Here is a 17,085-nt window from a genome sequence, read left to right as displayed (position 1 = left end):
GCTTTCGCTCACTGTTTATTTATACATGTAGGTGTACAGGCACCAGACCGGAGCTAGGAGCGTGGGTTAGACTCCTTTTTTGTCAAGCCAACCACTGTGCCTCACTGCGAGGTTCCGAGCTTGCCAAGCTATGGCTTAGGGGTGTTTTAATTTCCCCCGTCTGTCTCTGTATCTGTTTTGTAATAACTGTATAGACTGATAACACTATACTGTACTGTCTAACAGGGATTAGGTCCCTGTTCTGATCGACTGTAAATGTTGTACAAACTATTTCGCACTGATTGTATATATGTATGAAGAGTCTTTTTGCATACAGACTGTCACAGCTCATTGGACATTGTTCATTTACTGTTTTGGCTTCCGCCATGCCCCTGTACTCTGTATTATTGTCTGACTGTTAAGCAGGCCTTCGGTAATCTCGAATTACTGGCTGGTTACGGTACTAAACCCATAGGGGCGGGTTTGGGCTGTGACACATGCCATAAATTTGAGTCAAGAATATAAGTAAAAGATGCGTTATTCTTATTCATAGCAACTTTCGGTACAACTGTCATTACATTCAATTTAAAGAGACCATCACTAATGTATCCCTTACCAACATACATACCACTATTTGTTAATACAAATTTATTAGATTCAAAGACAAGCCTAAAACCATTTTTACTTACAAAGAACCAGAAACTAAATTCTTCCGGATGTCAGATACATACAGTACGTTGTTGAGGGTCAATTCTTGCCACGACCCAAACCCGTCCCTATGGGTTTAGCACCGTAACCGGCCAGTAATTCGTGATTACCGAAGGCCTGCTTGACAGTAAAGACAGTAATACAGAGTACAGGGGCTGGCAGAAGCCAAAACAGTAATAAAATATGTGTAATGAGCTGTGACAGTCTGTATGCAAAAAGACTTGTTCGAACATATTCACATTCATAAGCAAAACATATATACACCATATGTACAAACATTCAGAGTACAGTACAAGTCTTAAACAGTATTACAAAATAGAGACGGAAGGGTGAAATTGAAACACCCTAAAATAGCCTTAGCTCAGTCTGACTTGGAACCTCGAGGTGAGGCACAATGGTTGGCTTGGCAAAAAGGGAGTTAACCCGACGCTCCTAGCATCGATCCGGTGCCTGAACACCTACATATAAATATAAACAGTGAGCTAAAGCCTAGTGAATAACAACTGTGTAAAGAGGTTAAGAATGAATGTCCTTTCAGTCATTAAACAGTCATATCAGTCATTTAGAAACCATAGCAGTTATATGTGGTACATCCAATAACAAAACAGTACAGTAGGTCTTAACAGACCGAACAGTCAGTTGATGGCCATCATAACAGTAAACAATAATGGTCCCAAACATGGGAACCGACAGAGATCTCTGTAACAGTAGCAGTAACAGTAGATTGCTAAGGATGCCATGAACTCAGTGCACAAATAGGACAAACATTCATTCAGTAAGAAATATCATTTCAGAAAGCAGTACAGTAGATTATTCAGAAAATATTCATGATTGAACATATATTTACAATATTGTTACTCACAGACCACTGGGCTATAGGCAGCTAATGAGCGTCTTCGGATGCCAACCCCACACAGTTATAGAACGAACACACACTAAGTTACACACTAGGGAATCAACAACTTAGTCCCTATCTTGACTCGGTGTGGTTCTACATCAATAACCTCATTAAGATGCCTTAAACTAGGCCTATGAATGCCTAGGATGAAATGAGGATGAAAAGATGTACTTTAAAACACTTTTCAAAATTTTCAAAAAATAGGGGTCTCGCTCGAGCGAGCTTGTCAAAATAGTGGGGTCGCTCGAGCGTGGACTTCCTCGCTCGAGCGGTCTGTAAAAATGCAAAAAGTGCTGGATGTTGAAAATCCCCACTCGATGCTCGCTCGACTCTCGCTTGAGCGTCAGACACAGTCCTTGCTCGAGCGGATGTCTGCGTGCACCAAAACCTGAGAGCTTGTAATCTACGCTCGAGCCAGCATTCCTTCGCTCGAGCAGAGCTCTGAACAAAAGACGGTCGCTCGAGCGTGGAATCGTTCGCTCGAGCATGAAAGCCAAAATTTGGAATTTCTAGATTTGCCTCTCAAGCTCAAACCAAGCATTCAACACATCAAAACTCACCCTTTTGGGCCCATTTTCTGGAAAACACTTGAAAACTCATACTACAACATGTTTTGAAGATCAATTTTTTAAAATCAAGCCTAAAGGTAAGTCAATTGAACACAATTTCAAAGAAACTCTCATGATCTATGTAGAAACATAACATGCAAGAACTCTTATGAATTAAGTGCTCTAAAACTTGGCCAAATGCAAGATTAAGCTTAAGAACATGGTGAATTCATGGACTACATTCAAAATATACACATGCATGGAAGGAATTCATGCAAAACAACCTCAAAATGCAAGAATATGAACATGCATGCATGAATTAGCTCATAATTCAACTCTTCAAATTAATCCTTGACTTTAAACTCTAAATTACTATGAACCTTGCAAGATACAACTCAAATTCACAATGAGAAAGGTGAAATCTCTACCTTAGGTCTTCAATTTTAGGTATAGAAGTTCAATTATGCAATCAACCTTCAAATCTTCTAAGTTTCCAAGCAAAACTCTTGATGAAAGCAATTTTCCTCTACTCTCCCTCTCTCTCACGGTTTGGCCTAAGGAAGTGGCTGAAAAATGATGTATGAAGGTGCCAAACAAAGTTTGTAGGAAATGGCCACTTAATGGCAATTTGGTAAAAAGTGTAAACTAATGTGATGCAACTTTATTTAATCTAATTTAATCATTCCCAATCAAATTTAAATTAAACCTACCATAAAATCACATAAATTCTAACTAACATATAATACAAATTAATTTCAGATTCGGTCGCCGATAAGGCCTTTAATTTGCAGTTCGAACTTAAAACATGAACCGATCAATTAACAGTCAAACAGATGGAAAATGCAATCAAGCAACATACTCATGCGTTCAGTTCAGAATTTCAGTCTGTTCAATTACTTATCATGCTTAATCATGGATTAGCACTAAACAAAGGTGAGGGTTGTCACAGTCTCCCCTCCTTAAAAAGAGTTTGGTCCTCCGAGCCAAACTCGGATTACCTTCATTACGGAAGAATACCGCATTCAGTGGGAACAATTCAGGATATCTCTTCAACATATCATTTTCTCTTTCCCAGGTGGCATAAGTGCCACCATGGTTTTTCCCATCAACTTTTACCAACGGGATATCTTTATTTCTCAACTTCTTGATCCGTCGATTTACAATCTGAATAGGTCGTTCTTCATAAGTGTAGTCGTCACTTAACACTACACGGGTAGGCTCAATAACATGAAAGGGATCCCGGAGATAGTCCCTCAACATTGAAATATGGAAGACGTTATGCATATGCTCCATATCAGGAGGAAGTGCTACTTGATACGCCACCGGATTTATCTTCTCAACGATTTCATACGGTCCGACATACCTTGGCGCTTGTGACAACCCTCACCACTGATTAGTGCTAATCTATGATTAAGCATGTTAAGTGACTGATTAACTGAAATTCTGAATTGATTGATTGAGTGTATTAGTTTAAATGCAAATCTATCTGTTTGACTGCTAAATGATATGTTCATGTTTTATGTTTTAAACTGCAAATTGAAAGCCTTATCGGCGGCCGAATCCAAAACTGATTAGTGTTTTATGCTAATAAGAATTTATGTGATTTTATGATAAATTTAGTTGAAATTTGATTTGGTATGATTTAATTAGATTAAAAAGTTGTATTACATCAATTTGAGTTATTTACCAAATTGCCATTAGTGGATAATGCTAGGCCATCTATTAGTCTTGATTTACCTAGGCTTGGCATCACATTTCTTCAGCCTTTTCTTGAGCCTAAACCGATTAGAGAGAGAGAGAGAGAGAGTTAGGAGAGCTTGGTTTCATCTAGAGAATTGCTTGGAGAACTTGAAGAATTGAAGAATAGATTGCTCAATTGAGCTTCTAAACTTGAAATTGAAGACTTAAGGTAGATCTTTTACCTTCTTGTTTATGAATTGAGTTGGTTCTTGCATGGTTTAGAGGAATGTTGGAGTCTAGAGCCAAGTTATGGCTTAAAATATGGAATAGTGAGCTTGTATCATGCATGAATGTACATATTCTTGCATTTTGAGATTGTTCTTCATGAATTTCCAGATGCATGTCCATATCTTGACTATAGTTCATGAATTCATCATGTTTTTAGAAGTCTTGACTCATTTGATTAGGTATTGGAAGCTTTGAAGTTGATTAAATTCATGCATGTTGCATGTTCATCATGTTCTTGATGTTTATTTGAAAATGGTGTTCAATTGACTTACCTTTGGACTTTGATTTTGCAAATTGATCTTTGAAACATGTCATATTATGAGTGTTAAAGTGTTTTCCAGAAAATTAGCCCAAAATGATCGAATTTGATGCTTTAAATGTTGAGTTTCATGCTTGGAGACAAATCTAGAAATTCCAGATTTTGGATCCACGCTCGAGCGAGGAACTTCACGCTCGAGCGTACACTCTGAGTTCATGCAGTCCGCTCGAGCGAGTAAAGTAACGTTCAAGCGTGAAATGCATGTATCCAGTACTTTGCATGTGTTTACAGTTCGCTCTAGCGAGGACTTGTGTCTCATGCTCGAGCGGGGGTCGAGCGCCCATCGAGTGTGAATTTCTTGTATCCAGTACTTTTGCAGTCCGCTCAAGCGAAGAAAGTCACGCTTGAGCGAAGCTCCTTTGTCTGCATGTCCGCTCGAGCGTAGAAAGCCACGCTCAAGCGAGACCCATGTTTTTTGAAAATTTTGAAAAGTGTTTTAAAGTGCATCTTTGCATCCTCATTCCATCCTAGGCATTCCTAGGCCTAGTTTAAGGCATCTTAATGAGGATAATGCTATAGAACCACACCGAGTCAAAATAGGGACTAAGTCATTGATTCCCAAGTGTGTAACTTAGTGTGTGTTCGTTCTGTAACTGTATAGGGTTGGTATTTGAGGACGCTCACTAGCCTATCTGTAACCCAGAACTCTATGAGTAACAATGTTGTAAAGATATATTCAATCATGAATACTTTTTGAATGATCAAATGTACTGCTTTCTGAAATGATATTTCTTACTGAATGAATACTTGTCCTATTTGCAAACTGTATTCGTGGCATCCATAGCAATTTACTGTTATTGTACTATACTGCTACTGTCACAGAGATCTCTGTCGGTTCCCATGTTTGGAACCACTACTGTTTACTAATATGATGGCCATCAACTGGCTGTTCAGTTTGTTAAGACCTACTGTACTGTTTGCTATTGGATGTACCACATATAACTGCTATGATTTCTAAATGACTGATATGACTGTTTAATGACTGAAAGGACATTCATTTTTAACCTCTTTACACAACTGTTATTCACTGGGCTTTAGCTTACTGTTTATATATATATGTAGGTGTCTAGGCTTCGAATCGGAGCTAGGAGCATTGGGTTTAACTCCCTTTTATCAAGCCAACTACCGTGTCTTACTGTGAGGTTCCAAGTCCTTCAAGCTAGGGCTTTTGGGGTGTTTAGATTCATCCTTTCTGTCTCTGTTTTTGTATAGACTGATTGTACCTGTACCTGTACCTGTACTGTACTGTTCTAATAGGGATTAGGTCCCTGCCCTGGATGATTGTATATGTATGTATATACTGTTTTGGTTCAGAATGTGAATATGTTATGAAAAGTCCTTTTTTGCATACAGACGTGTCACAGCTCATTGGACATCTTTTATTATTGTTTTGGCTTCTGCCAGCCCCTGTACTTTGTATTACTATTATTACTGTTAAGTAGGCCTTCGCTAATCACGGATTACTAGCCGGTTACGGTGCTAAACCCATAGGGGCGGGTTTGGGTTGTGACAGCGCTAGCTTACCCTTGACCCCAAAACGGGTCTAGCCTTTCATCGGTGTCACTTTAACAAAAACATGATCACCTACTTCATATACCCTGTCTCGCCTTCGGACATCCGCATAACTTTTCTGCCGTCTTTGGGTGGTTTTCAATCTTTGCTGAATCAGTTTTACCTTTTCTGTGGTTTCCTGTATAATCTCGGGCCCAAGCAAAGGCCCATCTCCAACTTCTGCCCAGCAGATAGGAGATCGACATTTCCTGCCATATAAAGCCTCGAAAGGCGCCATACCAATACTCGAGTGAAAGCTGTTGTTGTAGGCAAATTCAGCCAAAGGTAGATGACTTTCCCAATTTCCCTGGAAATCAAGAACACACATCTGCAGTAAATCTTCCAGAGTCTGGATGGTTCTTTCTGACTGGCCATCTGTCTGAGGATGGTATGCACTACTCAGTCTCAGTTTAGTACCCAATGCTGTCTGTAGGCTTTGCCAAAATCTCGATGTAAACTTCGAATCCCTATCAGAAACAATAGATACAAGCACTCCATGCAATCTAACAATCTCATCAATATAAATTATGGCCAATTTTTTCGCATTATAATTTGTTTTGATAGGTAAGAAGTGAGCAGATTTAGTCAGTCTATCAACAATAATCCAAATGGAGTCCATACCTTTACTGGAGCGAGGTAAACCGACAATGAAATCCATAGTAATATGTTCCCATTTCCACTCCGGTATTGGTAAGGGCTGCAGTAAACTTGCGGGTCATTGATGTTCGGCTTTAACTTGTTGGCAATGAAGACATTTCGATACAAAGTTAGCAATTTCTTTCTTCATTCCCGGTCACCAGAAATTCAGTTTCAAGTCTTGGTACATTTTCGTATTTCCCGGATGGATGGAAAGTTTCGAATTGTGGCCTTCCTGCAAAACTCGTCTTTTCAGTTCAGAATCATTTGGTGCACACAATCTTTCCTGAAATTTCAACACATTGTTCTCAAACTTAAAGTCCGGCCTCGGTTTGGATTCCCGTTCATCAATGATCTTTTTCAGAAAATCATCTTGCTGTTGTTTCTCTTTGATCTCTTCAATAAGTGCTGGTTGGGCAGAGATAGTAGCTAATGCTCCACCTTGTTCATGCAAAACAATCTCAACTTCAAGTTTTTCAAGGTCACATAGCAATTCTTTCCGCCCGATGAGTAAACAGGCTAAATTTCCAACTGATTTCCGACTAAGTGCATCAGCGACGGTGTTAGCTTTCCCCGAATGGTACAAAATTTGCAAGTCATAATCTTTTATCAGTTCTAACCATCTCCGTTGCCTCATGTTTAGTTCTTTCTGTGTAAAGAAGTACTTCAAACTCTTGTGGTCTGTGTACACCTCACATGTTGCCCCATATAGGTACTGACGCCAGATTTTCAATGCAAACACTACTGCAGCAAGTTCTAAGTCATGGGTCGGATAATTTTTCTCATGCGGTCTCCGTTGTCGGGAAGCATATGCAATACCTTTACCATTCTACATTAAGACACATCACAAACCCTTGTAAGAAGCATCGCTAAAAACAGTAAATCCATCCGTACCTGAGGGTAGGGTGAGAATCGGTGCAGTCACCAGTCGTGTCTTCAGTTCTTGGAAAGCTGATTCCCTCTGATCGGTCCAGTCAAATGGTTTTCCCTTTTGAGTCAACTGAGTCAATGGTAGGGCAATTTTGGAGAAATCTTTTACAAACCTTCTGTAGTACCTGGCTAAGCCTAGGAAGCTTCGAACTTCAGTAACATTAGTCGGTCTAGGCCAATTCACCACTGCTTCAATTTTCTGCAGGTCAACTGTAATGCCATCCTTACTAATCATATGTCCTAAAAACATAAATTCACACTTTGTCAGTTTTGCATACAGTTTCTGTTCTCTTAGGGTCTGTAAGGCAATTCTCAAATGGTGTTCATGTTCTTCTCTACTTTTGGAATAAATCAGAATGCCATCTATGAACACAACTACAAATTCATCGAGGAACGGTTTAAAAATTCTGTTCATAAGGTCCATAAATGCGGCAGGTGCATTAGTAACTCCGAAAGGCATAACAAGGAATTCGTAATGTCCATACCTCGTTTGAAAGGCAGTTTTTTCAATGTCCTCTGGTTTGACTTTTAACTGGTGGTATTCGGATCTAAGGTCAATTTTAAAGAACACCTGGGCGCCCTGCAACTGGTCAAACAAATCATCAATTCGAGGCAATGGATATTTGTTTTTCACTGTTACCTTGTTCAGCTCACAGTAGTCAATGCATAGTCTCAAGGAGCTGTCTTTCTTTTTCACAAACAAAACTGGAGCGCCCCACGGTGAAGTATTGATCCTGATAAACTTTTTATCTAACAGTTCCTGTAGCTAAATTTTCAGTTCGGTAGGTGCCATTCTGTACGGAGCTTTGGAAACTGGCTGTGTACCCGGAATCACATCAATGGTGAACTCAATGTCCCTGTCAATCAAATCCCTTGGCAAATCATCTGGAAAAACATCTAGGAATTCTCTGACTATAGGAAAACTATCCACATTAGCTTTAGCATCAGTAGGTACAGTCAATAAACAACATAGATACCCTTTACACCCCTTTCTAATTAGTTTAAATGCTTTCATGGATGAAATCAGGTATGGGGGAGGTACTACTCCAACTCCGTTAAATACAAATTCGGGCAATCCAGGTGGACGGAAAACAACTTGTTTTGTTACACAGTCTATGGTAGCATGATATTTTGTTAACCAGTTCATTCCCAAGATTACATCAAAGTAGTCAATGTTCAATGGCAGTAAATCAATATACAAATGCGCATCTCCAACAACAATCTCACATGTAGGATACATATAAGCACATGTCATGGATTCCCCAACGGGTGACGATACAGCTAACAAATAGTTCATGGGTTCCAGTGGTCTATTTAATTTTTGCGAAAAAACATGCGAGACATATGAATGTGTAGACCCCGAATCAATCAGAACATAAGCATTTTGAGCACAAATAGAGAGTATACCTGACACAACCGTCTCGGTATTCTACACATCTCCCGGTACGAGTGCAAATACCCGGTCTTGCCTTACAGGTTCCTTTCCGGTAGCTTTGGGGTTGTGTTTCGGTGGAGCAGTTGATGCTACGGCGCTAGCTGTAGCTTTACTGTTGCCTTGAGAAGTGGAAAGACAATCTTTGACCATGTGGCCCACCTTGCCACACCTGTAACAAGCATCAGAGATTTTATAGCATACCCCCTTGTGTCTCTTGCCACACTCTGAACAGGGCGGTATGGAATTGTTACCTTGGCTAGAACTGTTCGAAGACCCAGTGTTTTGCTTCTTGTTCAATGAATTGTTTTGGCCTTTCTTAAACTTAAAGCCTCGTCTCTTACCGCGCCACTTAGTTGCTAGTGTTTCAGTCTGTTTCAATGCTTCGATATTTGACTCGGCCATTATTGCTCGGTCAAGAACATCTACATATTTCAGTAATTTCAGCACATTGATTCTGTCAAGTATCTCTACATTAAGGCCGCCTTTAAACTTCCTGGCCTTTTTGTAATCAGTGTCCACCATGTGTGGTGCATATCTGGCGAGTTCGGTAAACTTTGATTCATACTCTGCTACTGACATGGTACGCTGCTTTAACTGTTCAAATTTAGTTACTTTACGATCCCTGACACACTGAGGAAAATATTTCTCAAAGAAGGCTCCCTTAAACTGAGCCCAAGTCATAACATTGTCGGTGTCACGGACAAGCATCCACCACCGTTTGGTCTCTTCTTGTAAAGTGAAGGTAGCCAGTAACACTTTGTGTGCCTCAAAACATGGAAACACTTCAAACAACTTCTCCGTTTCTAGCACCCATGCTTCGGCCTTTAGTGGTTCAAGGCCTCCCTGAAAGGATGGTGGTTTCATTTTGCTGAATTTCTGTGTCAGAGCAATTATATTATCATTAGCATTCTGCTCGGGTTGAACTGGAGGAGGTGGGGGCTGTTGGTTCTGTTGTAGCCTCAAGGCCTCAGTCAACAGTTCAACTGTTCTTTCCAATCTTGCCATTTTGGCATCAGATGATTCTGTTTCATCGGCATTCCTTGCATTGTCCATTTCATTATATGCAACACAGTAATAATAAACATAGGAATTGCTTACTTAAACACATTAGCACATTAGCGCATATATTCATGTCATGGCCACACACACTTTTTCAATACTTATGCAATGCCCTATTCACTTTTCTAGTACATCCTATAGCTCATTTAGAAATGTGTGTGCGGTATAACTCGTGGTTTGATATCGCTCTGATACCACTCTGTCACGACCCAAACCCGCCCCTATGGGTTTAGCACCGTAACCGGCCAGTAATCCGTGATTACCGAAGGCCTGCCTGATAGTAAAGACAGTAATATAGAGTACAGGGGCTGGCAGAAGCCAAAACAGTAATAAAAGATGTCCAATGAGCTGTGACAGTCTGTATGCAAAAAGACTTTTTCGAACATATTCACATTCATAAGCAAAACATATATACACTATATGTACAAACATTTAGAGTACCGTACAAGTCTTAAACAGTATTACAAAACAAAGACGGAAGGGTGAAACTGAAACACCCTAAACTAGCCTTAGCTCGGTCAGACTTGGAATCTCGAGGTGAGGCACAATGGTTGGCTTGGCAAAAAGGGAGTTAACCCGACGCTCCTAACATCGATCCGGTGCCTGAACACCTACATATAAATATAAACAGTGAGCTAAAGCCCAGTGAATAACAACTGTGTAAAGAGGTTAAGAATGAATGTCCTTTCAGTCATTAAACAGTCATATCAGTCATTTAGAAACCATAGCAGTTATATGTGGTACATCCAATAGCAAAACAGTACAATAGGTCTTAACAGACCGAACAGTCAGTTGATGGCCATCATAACAGTAAACAGTAATGGTCCCAAACATGGGAATCGACAGAGATCTCTGTAACAGTAGCAGTAACAGTACAGTAACAGTAGATTGCTAAGGATGCCACGAACTCAGTGCACAAATAGGACAAACATTCATTCAGTAAGAAATATCATTTTAGAAAGCAGTACAGTAGATCATTCAGAAAATATTCATGATTGAACATATCTTTACAACATTGTTACTCACGAAGCATTGAGCTATAGGCAGCTAATGAGCGTCCTCGGATGCCAACCCTACACAGTTACAGAACGAACACACACTAAGTTACACACTTGGGAATCAACAACTTAGTCCCTATCTTGACTCAGTGTGGTTCTACGTCAATAACCTCATTAAGATGCCTTAAACTAGGCCTAGGAATGCCTAGGATGAAATGAGGAAGAAAAGATGTACTTTAAAACACTTTTCAAAATTTTCAAAAAATAGGGGTCTCGCTCGAGCGTGGCTTTCTTCGCTCGAGCGAGCTTGTCAAAATAGTGGGGTCGCTCGAGTGTGGACTTCCTCGCTCGAGCGGTCTGTAAAAATGCAAAAAGTGCTGGATGTTGAAAATTCCCACTCGATGCTCGGTCGACGCTCGCTCGAGCGTAAGACATAGTCCTCGCTCGAGCATAGGTTCCCTCGCTCGAGCATGCGTCTGCGTGCACCAAAAACCTGAGAGCTTGCAATCTACGCTTGAGCCAGCATTCCTTCGCTCGAGCATGAAAGCCAAAATCTGGAATTTCCAGATTTGCCTCCCAAGCTTAAACCAAGCATTCAATACATCAAAACTCACCCTTTTAGGCCCATTTTCTGGAAAACACTTGAAAACTCATACTACAACATGTTTTGAAGATCAATTTTGTAAAATCAAGCCCAAAGGTAAGTCAATTGAACACAATTTCAAAGAAACTCTCATGATCTATGTAGAAACATAACATGCAAGAACTCTTATGAATTAAGTGCTCTAAAACTTGGCCAAATGCAAGATTAAGCTTAAGAACATGGTGAATTCATGGACTACATTCAAAATATACACATGCATGGAAGGAATTCATGCAAAGCAACCTCAAAATGCAAGAATATGAACATGCATGCATGAATTAGCTCATAATTCAACTCTTTCAATTAATCGTTGACTTTAAACTCTAAATTACCATGAACCTTGCAAGATACAACTCAAATTCACAATGAGAAAGGTGAAATCTCTACCTTAGGTCTTCAATTTTAGGTATAGAAGTTCAATTATGCAATCAACCTTCAAATCTTCTAAGTTTCCAAGCAAAACTCTTGATGAAACCAATTTTCCTCTACTCTCCCTCTCTCTCATGGTTTGGCCTAAGGAAGTGGCTGAAAAATGATGTATGAAGGTGCCAAACAAAGTTTGTAGGAAATGGCCACTCAATGGTAATTTGGTAAAAAGTGCAAACTAATGTGATACAACTTTATATAATCTAATTTAATAATTCCCAATCAAATTTAAATTAAACCTACCGTAAAATCACATAAATTCTAACTAACATATAATACAAATCAATTTCAGATTCGGTCGTCGATAAGGCCTTCAATTTGCAATTTGAACTTAAAACATGAACCGATCAATGAACAGTCAAACAGATAGAAAATGCAATCAAGCAACATACTCATGCATTCAGTTCAGAATTTCAGTCTGTTCAATTACTTATCATGCTTAATCATGGATTAGCACTAAACAGAGATGAGGGTTGTCACAGTTCTTTCCCTGATGTCATCTTCAAGTTCACCTTTCCTTGTCCAGCCACAGTAGAAGTAGACGAATTTCACATGAAAAGTTGTTCACCATTTGCAGTCTCAATGTAGGTAGTAAACATCTTCTTGTCCGCACATATGTGACGAGTTGCTCCTGTGTCAACCCACCACTCTTTGGGATTTCCAACCAAGTTAGCCTCAGACACCATAGCAGAGAGGTTGATGTCATTTACTCCGTCAGAGATGTAATCTAGTTCAGTTACATTGGCCTAATTGGTAGTCTTCTTGCTTGTACTTCCATGATCCTTCTTAGGGCAGCGGCAGTCAAAAGCTCGATGTCCAATCTTGCCACAGTTATAGCATTTTCCATTGAACTTCTTGTTGCTATTGCCTTGTTTAGGACCATCTCCAGTAAACTTCTTCTTTTTGTTATGTGGTTTATGAACTTGTTCAACCACATTAGCCTTGGACTCAATGGGATTTTTCTCATTCCTCTTTTCAGCCTTTCGGTTATCTTCCTCAATTATCAATCTTACAATCAATTCATCCATGGTCATCTCCTTGCGTTTATGTTTTAAATAATTTTTGAAATCTTTCCAAGTCGGTGGTAACTTTTCCACTAAAGCAGCGACTTGGAAAGACTCGCTAAGAGGCATACCTTCTGAATGAATATCATGCAAAATTATTTGAAAATTTTGAACTTGAGAAATTACCGTTTAGGAGTCTACTATAACAAAGTCTAGAAATTTACCGACAACAAATTTCTTCGTGCCGACATCCTCTGTCTTGTATTTCTTCTCCAAAGAATCCCACAATTCTTTTGCTGACTTCAAAGGACTGTAAACATTATACAGCGTGTTGTCAAGGCCATTGAGGATGTAGTTTCTGCACAGAAAATCTGAATGTTTCCAAGCATCTACAACGGTAACAACTTGCCGATCACTTTCACCTTCTTTAAGTGCTGGAGCCTCTTCATGGAGAAACCAGGCCAAATTAAGAGTTGTAAGATAGAACAGCATCTTCTGCTGTTATCTCTTAAACTCAGTACCGTTAAATTTTTCTGGTTTTTCTCCACGATTGATTGATACTTGAACATGGTTCTGGATAGGGACCGATGTTGGTGTAACAATTGGAGTACCACTTCCAATTGCAATTTCAGTTGTAGTAGCCATAAAATCTGATTACAAAAATCAAAAAAACAAACCACAAATTAATTTTCTAGTTACTAAAACCAGAAAATAAATTATAATACAAAATAATTTTATTTTCCTTGTTACTAAAACTAGAAAAATAAAATACTACAATAATTTTCTGTAACACCAAATAATATTCCGCAATTGTTAATGACACCAGTATATTACTACTAGTTGTCAAAGAAAATAGACAGTATATTACTACTATCTGTCAAATAGTTTATAATACTATTTGTATTTTCCAACCAGAATATCACTTTGAAAACACAGAAAATTAAATACAATGAAGACACCAAAAATATTATGTCTTAAGATTGTTGGACAATCTTCACTGTATTTAAAAAGATTAATTCTGTTTGTGTACTTAACAACAAACAGAAAACAAAAGAAATAAAGGAAATGAGAGAAAAATGTTTGATTACAAAAATCAAATTAGAAATATAATTAAATAAATAAAAACATATTTTATTTTGTTACAAAAATAAAATTAAAATCTGATTTAAATAAATAAATAAAATAGAATAATAAATTAAACAACTTACTTGATTAATTTTTTCAAATAATAATCTGATCAAGTCCAGTGTTTGACACTGTGTCCTTAAGACAGATTCGTCCTCTCCTCGGTGCTTTCAGAATATGGACGTCTATCTCCCATGATGAAATGATCAACAACAAATAAATGCAGCACTACAATTTATTTGTTCTACGAACACACTTAGTGTATACACTCTTTTCTGACAGAAAAATAATAGAATAAATGCAGCAAAATGCAGAGATGATTTCCAGCAAAAGATGGACGAAAATTCGAGTATAAATCCAAATGAGGAACTAGTCTATTTATAGATGTATTGGTGGCTGCAGATTTTGAATTAAACAGGTGCAACCTGTTTGAACAGGTATGAAACCTGTTTGGTTTTGAATTAAACAGATTTAAATCTGTTGGGTTCAAAATTCAAACAGATAAAAACAGAAGGGACCTGTTTGGGTATACAGTAAAGTCAGACCAGTTTATTTTCAGAATTAATTTGAATTCTGGATTTTATTTTACTAAAAAATAAAATTAAATTCAAATATTTTTGACCCAAAAAAGATAGGTACACCACGCACCCATGCCCAGGCCAGCTTGACCGGCGATGCGCGTGTGGTGATTTTTGGGTCCAATGGGTCTAGCCCATAACCTCTCCCTTCTACAAACTTGGGGTGCCCCTTGGGGCCCTCTCCAAGTTATAACTCCAAGCTATATAAACCCATTTAAAACTTCCCACCAAATCAATGTGGGACAAGCCATTTATACAAACCTTAAGAAATTTTCACCAAAACTCCATTTCTATGGAGCACACTTTAATTTCAATTTTCCATTCACTCGATAATGGTTTTGAGCAACCAAATATACCACGTGAATCACAACGCGGCATAGAACGCGTTACCACTTTGACCCGCGAAAATCAACACACAAAACCCATTTAAAAAATAGACCAAACTTAAAAAATAAATTCTGATTTACTCAGAATTTTCCCAACCATTTCCAACAGCTTTTTCACAAAAGAAGCATATCATGATCGTATGGCAAAGTATACAAATTCCAAACAACAAAACAAAATGATCATGCAATAAATCTGAGGGGATTTGATATTGGTTTGTTTCAGTGATTTTTTTGATTTTTTTTTAAATTTAAAAAAAAATATATATTTAAAATTAGTTAAAAAATAATTATTTTTTATTAGTGAAATAATTAAAGACTCATGAGGTTCATCATGAGTCTCACCTTAATAATCTGAATTATTTATTCTATTAGACCCATATATGTAGATCATTTATGAAAAATAAATAAAATTAATTTGATAATTATAGAATCAATTTTATCAATTTTAGTTTTAGAAAAAATAATAATTTATTTTTAAATTAACATTTCGTCTATTTTCTTAAAACAAATATAATGAAATAATATGACATGAAAATATTATATCATTCTAAACTAAACCATTCAAATAATCAAAATCAAGTAAAAGCCCAGACCAACAACATTGTGTGAATTGGGGAGAATCCTCCCATTAAAATAAAATAAAAAATTTATGAGGGTGGGTTGTTAAGAGTTAAGACCCATTTGTTTCCTTGTCTTCCCCCGCAAATAAATCTCTGGATTTGATCAAACCAGGTATATGTCCAATGAGTGTTGTGAAAGGCAATTGAGCTACTGCCTCTTTCCTCCGCAATGAAACAAGTGCCATTGCAGAATGAGGCTGATGATAACTTGCCATCGAATAGAAGCTTATAAGTTTGCAAGTGCTCAAAAAACAGTAACACATCGGCTTTGAGCTGGGAGTTGTCAAAAATGTAGATATACATAGGGAAAATGGAATTGTTGGTGCCAATTTTTAATTTGTTATTCCTTGATATATATATATATATATATATATGTGTGTGTATATTGCTCTATAGATTTTGTTAATCTCCTATATCAATTTCATATCATTGGTTAAAACTTCTTCAAGCAGCTTTTTGTGGCATTGTTTGGAATAAACTAAAAAAGTTTAAAAGTTTAAAAGTTACTTAAAAATGTTAAAAAATCTATACTATTCAAGAGTAGATTATGGGGCAAAAAAACTATTATTTTACTTTTGAATTCAACTATCCAAAAAGTTAAAAAGTCAAAAAGATAAAATTATCATTTTGATTTTACTATAATATTTTATTATATATTTTTTCATAAAAAGTCAAAAAGTTATCCCAAACATGCATTTTTTTTTCTTTATTTTTTTAACCAAAAAATTAAAAAGTGTACATATATAGCACATGTCAAACAACTACTAATTGTCATAGTAGTTAATAATGCTTTGAATCTTTACCCTAATTTTTCTTTTCTTGAAAGGGAACTTGGCTAGTAGGAATGTTATTCTCCACGTTTTAGATCAGGGGAAAGCATTTTGTTTCCTGAGGTAACATTCAACTTTCAGAGCATCAATGTCTAAAAACTAATATTAAGGGAAGGAGTAATGTTGTCGTGAGTTCAACTTACGACTTTGGTGAGTGTCTTTTTCGAGTTCCAACTACTGGACGTTTTTATGTTTGTAAGAATTGATGCATATATTTTTATAGACCAGGCTGCTACTTGACAATGTGAGTGAGTTTTCATATTGGTAATTCTCGATAGTTAAATAATGAAACCTAAAATGCCTTCAAAAATGGTATTTCATTGTTTTTCTAAACTTACACATCCATTCAATTATGGCTAATGAATGAATAATATACAATAAATTTTTTTTTTTAATATCGTGTGGTAGTTAATGTGATTTTTTTTTATTTAATTTTGAATAGAT

The 17,085-nt window shown here is 37.5% G+C and overlaps 1 protein-coding gene across 1 annotated transcript in view; it reads left to right on the top strand.

The window, feature by feature from the left end:
• LOC114287031 (receptor protein kinase TMK1) overlaps positions 1-16,740 on the top strand; it is a 91,460-nt gene extending 74,720 nt beyond the window's left edge. Inside the window, exon 3 of the mRNA XM_082899279.1 lies at positions 16,638-16,740. The gene's annotated coding sequence lies outside the window, so the exon portion shown is untranslated. The remainder of the gene's footprint in view (positions 1-16,637) is intronic.
• The last annotated feature ends 345 nt before the right edge of the window (positions 16,741-17,085 follow it).

This window comes from Camellia sinensis, chromosome 12 (assembly GCF_055761805.1).
Source record: "Camellia sinensis isolate YWXY chromosome 12, ASM5576180v1, whole genome shotgun sequence".
NCBI classification, from domain to species: Eukaryota; Viridiplantae; Streptophyta; class Magnoliopsida; order Ericales; family Theaceae; genus Camellia; species Camellia sinensis.
The sequence above is the reverse complement of the archived record's forward strand: the minus strand, read 5'-3'. Positions and strand labels throughout refer to the sequence as shown.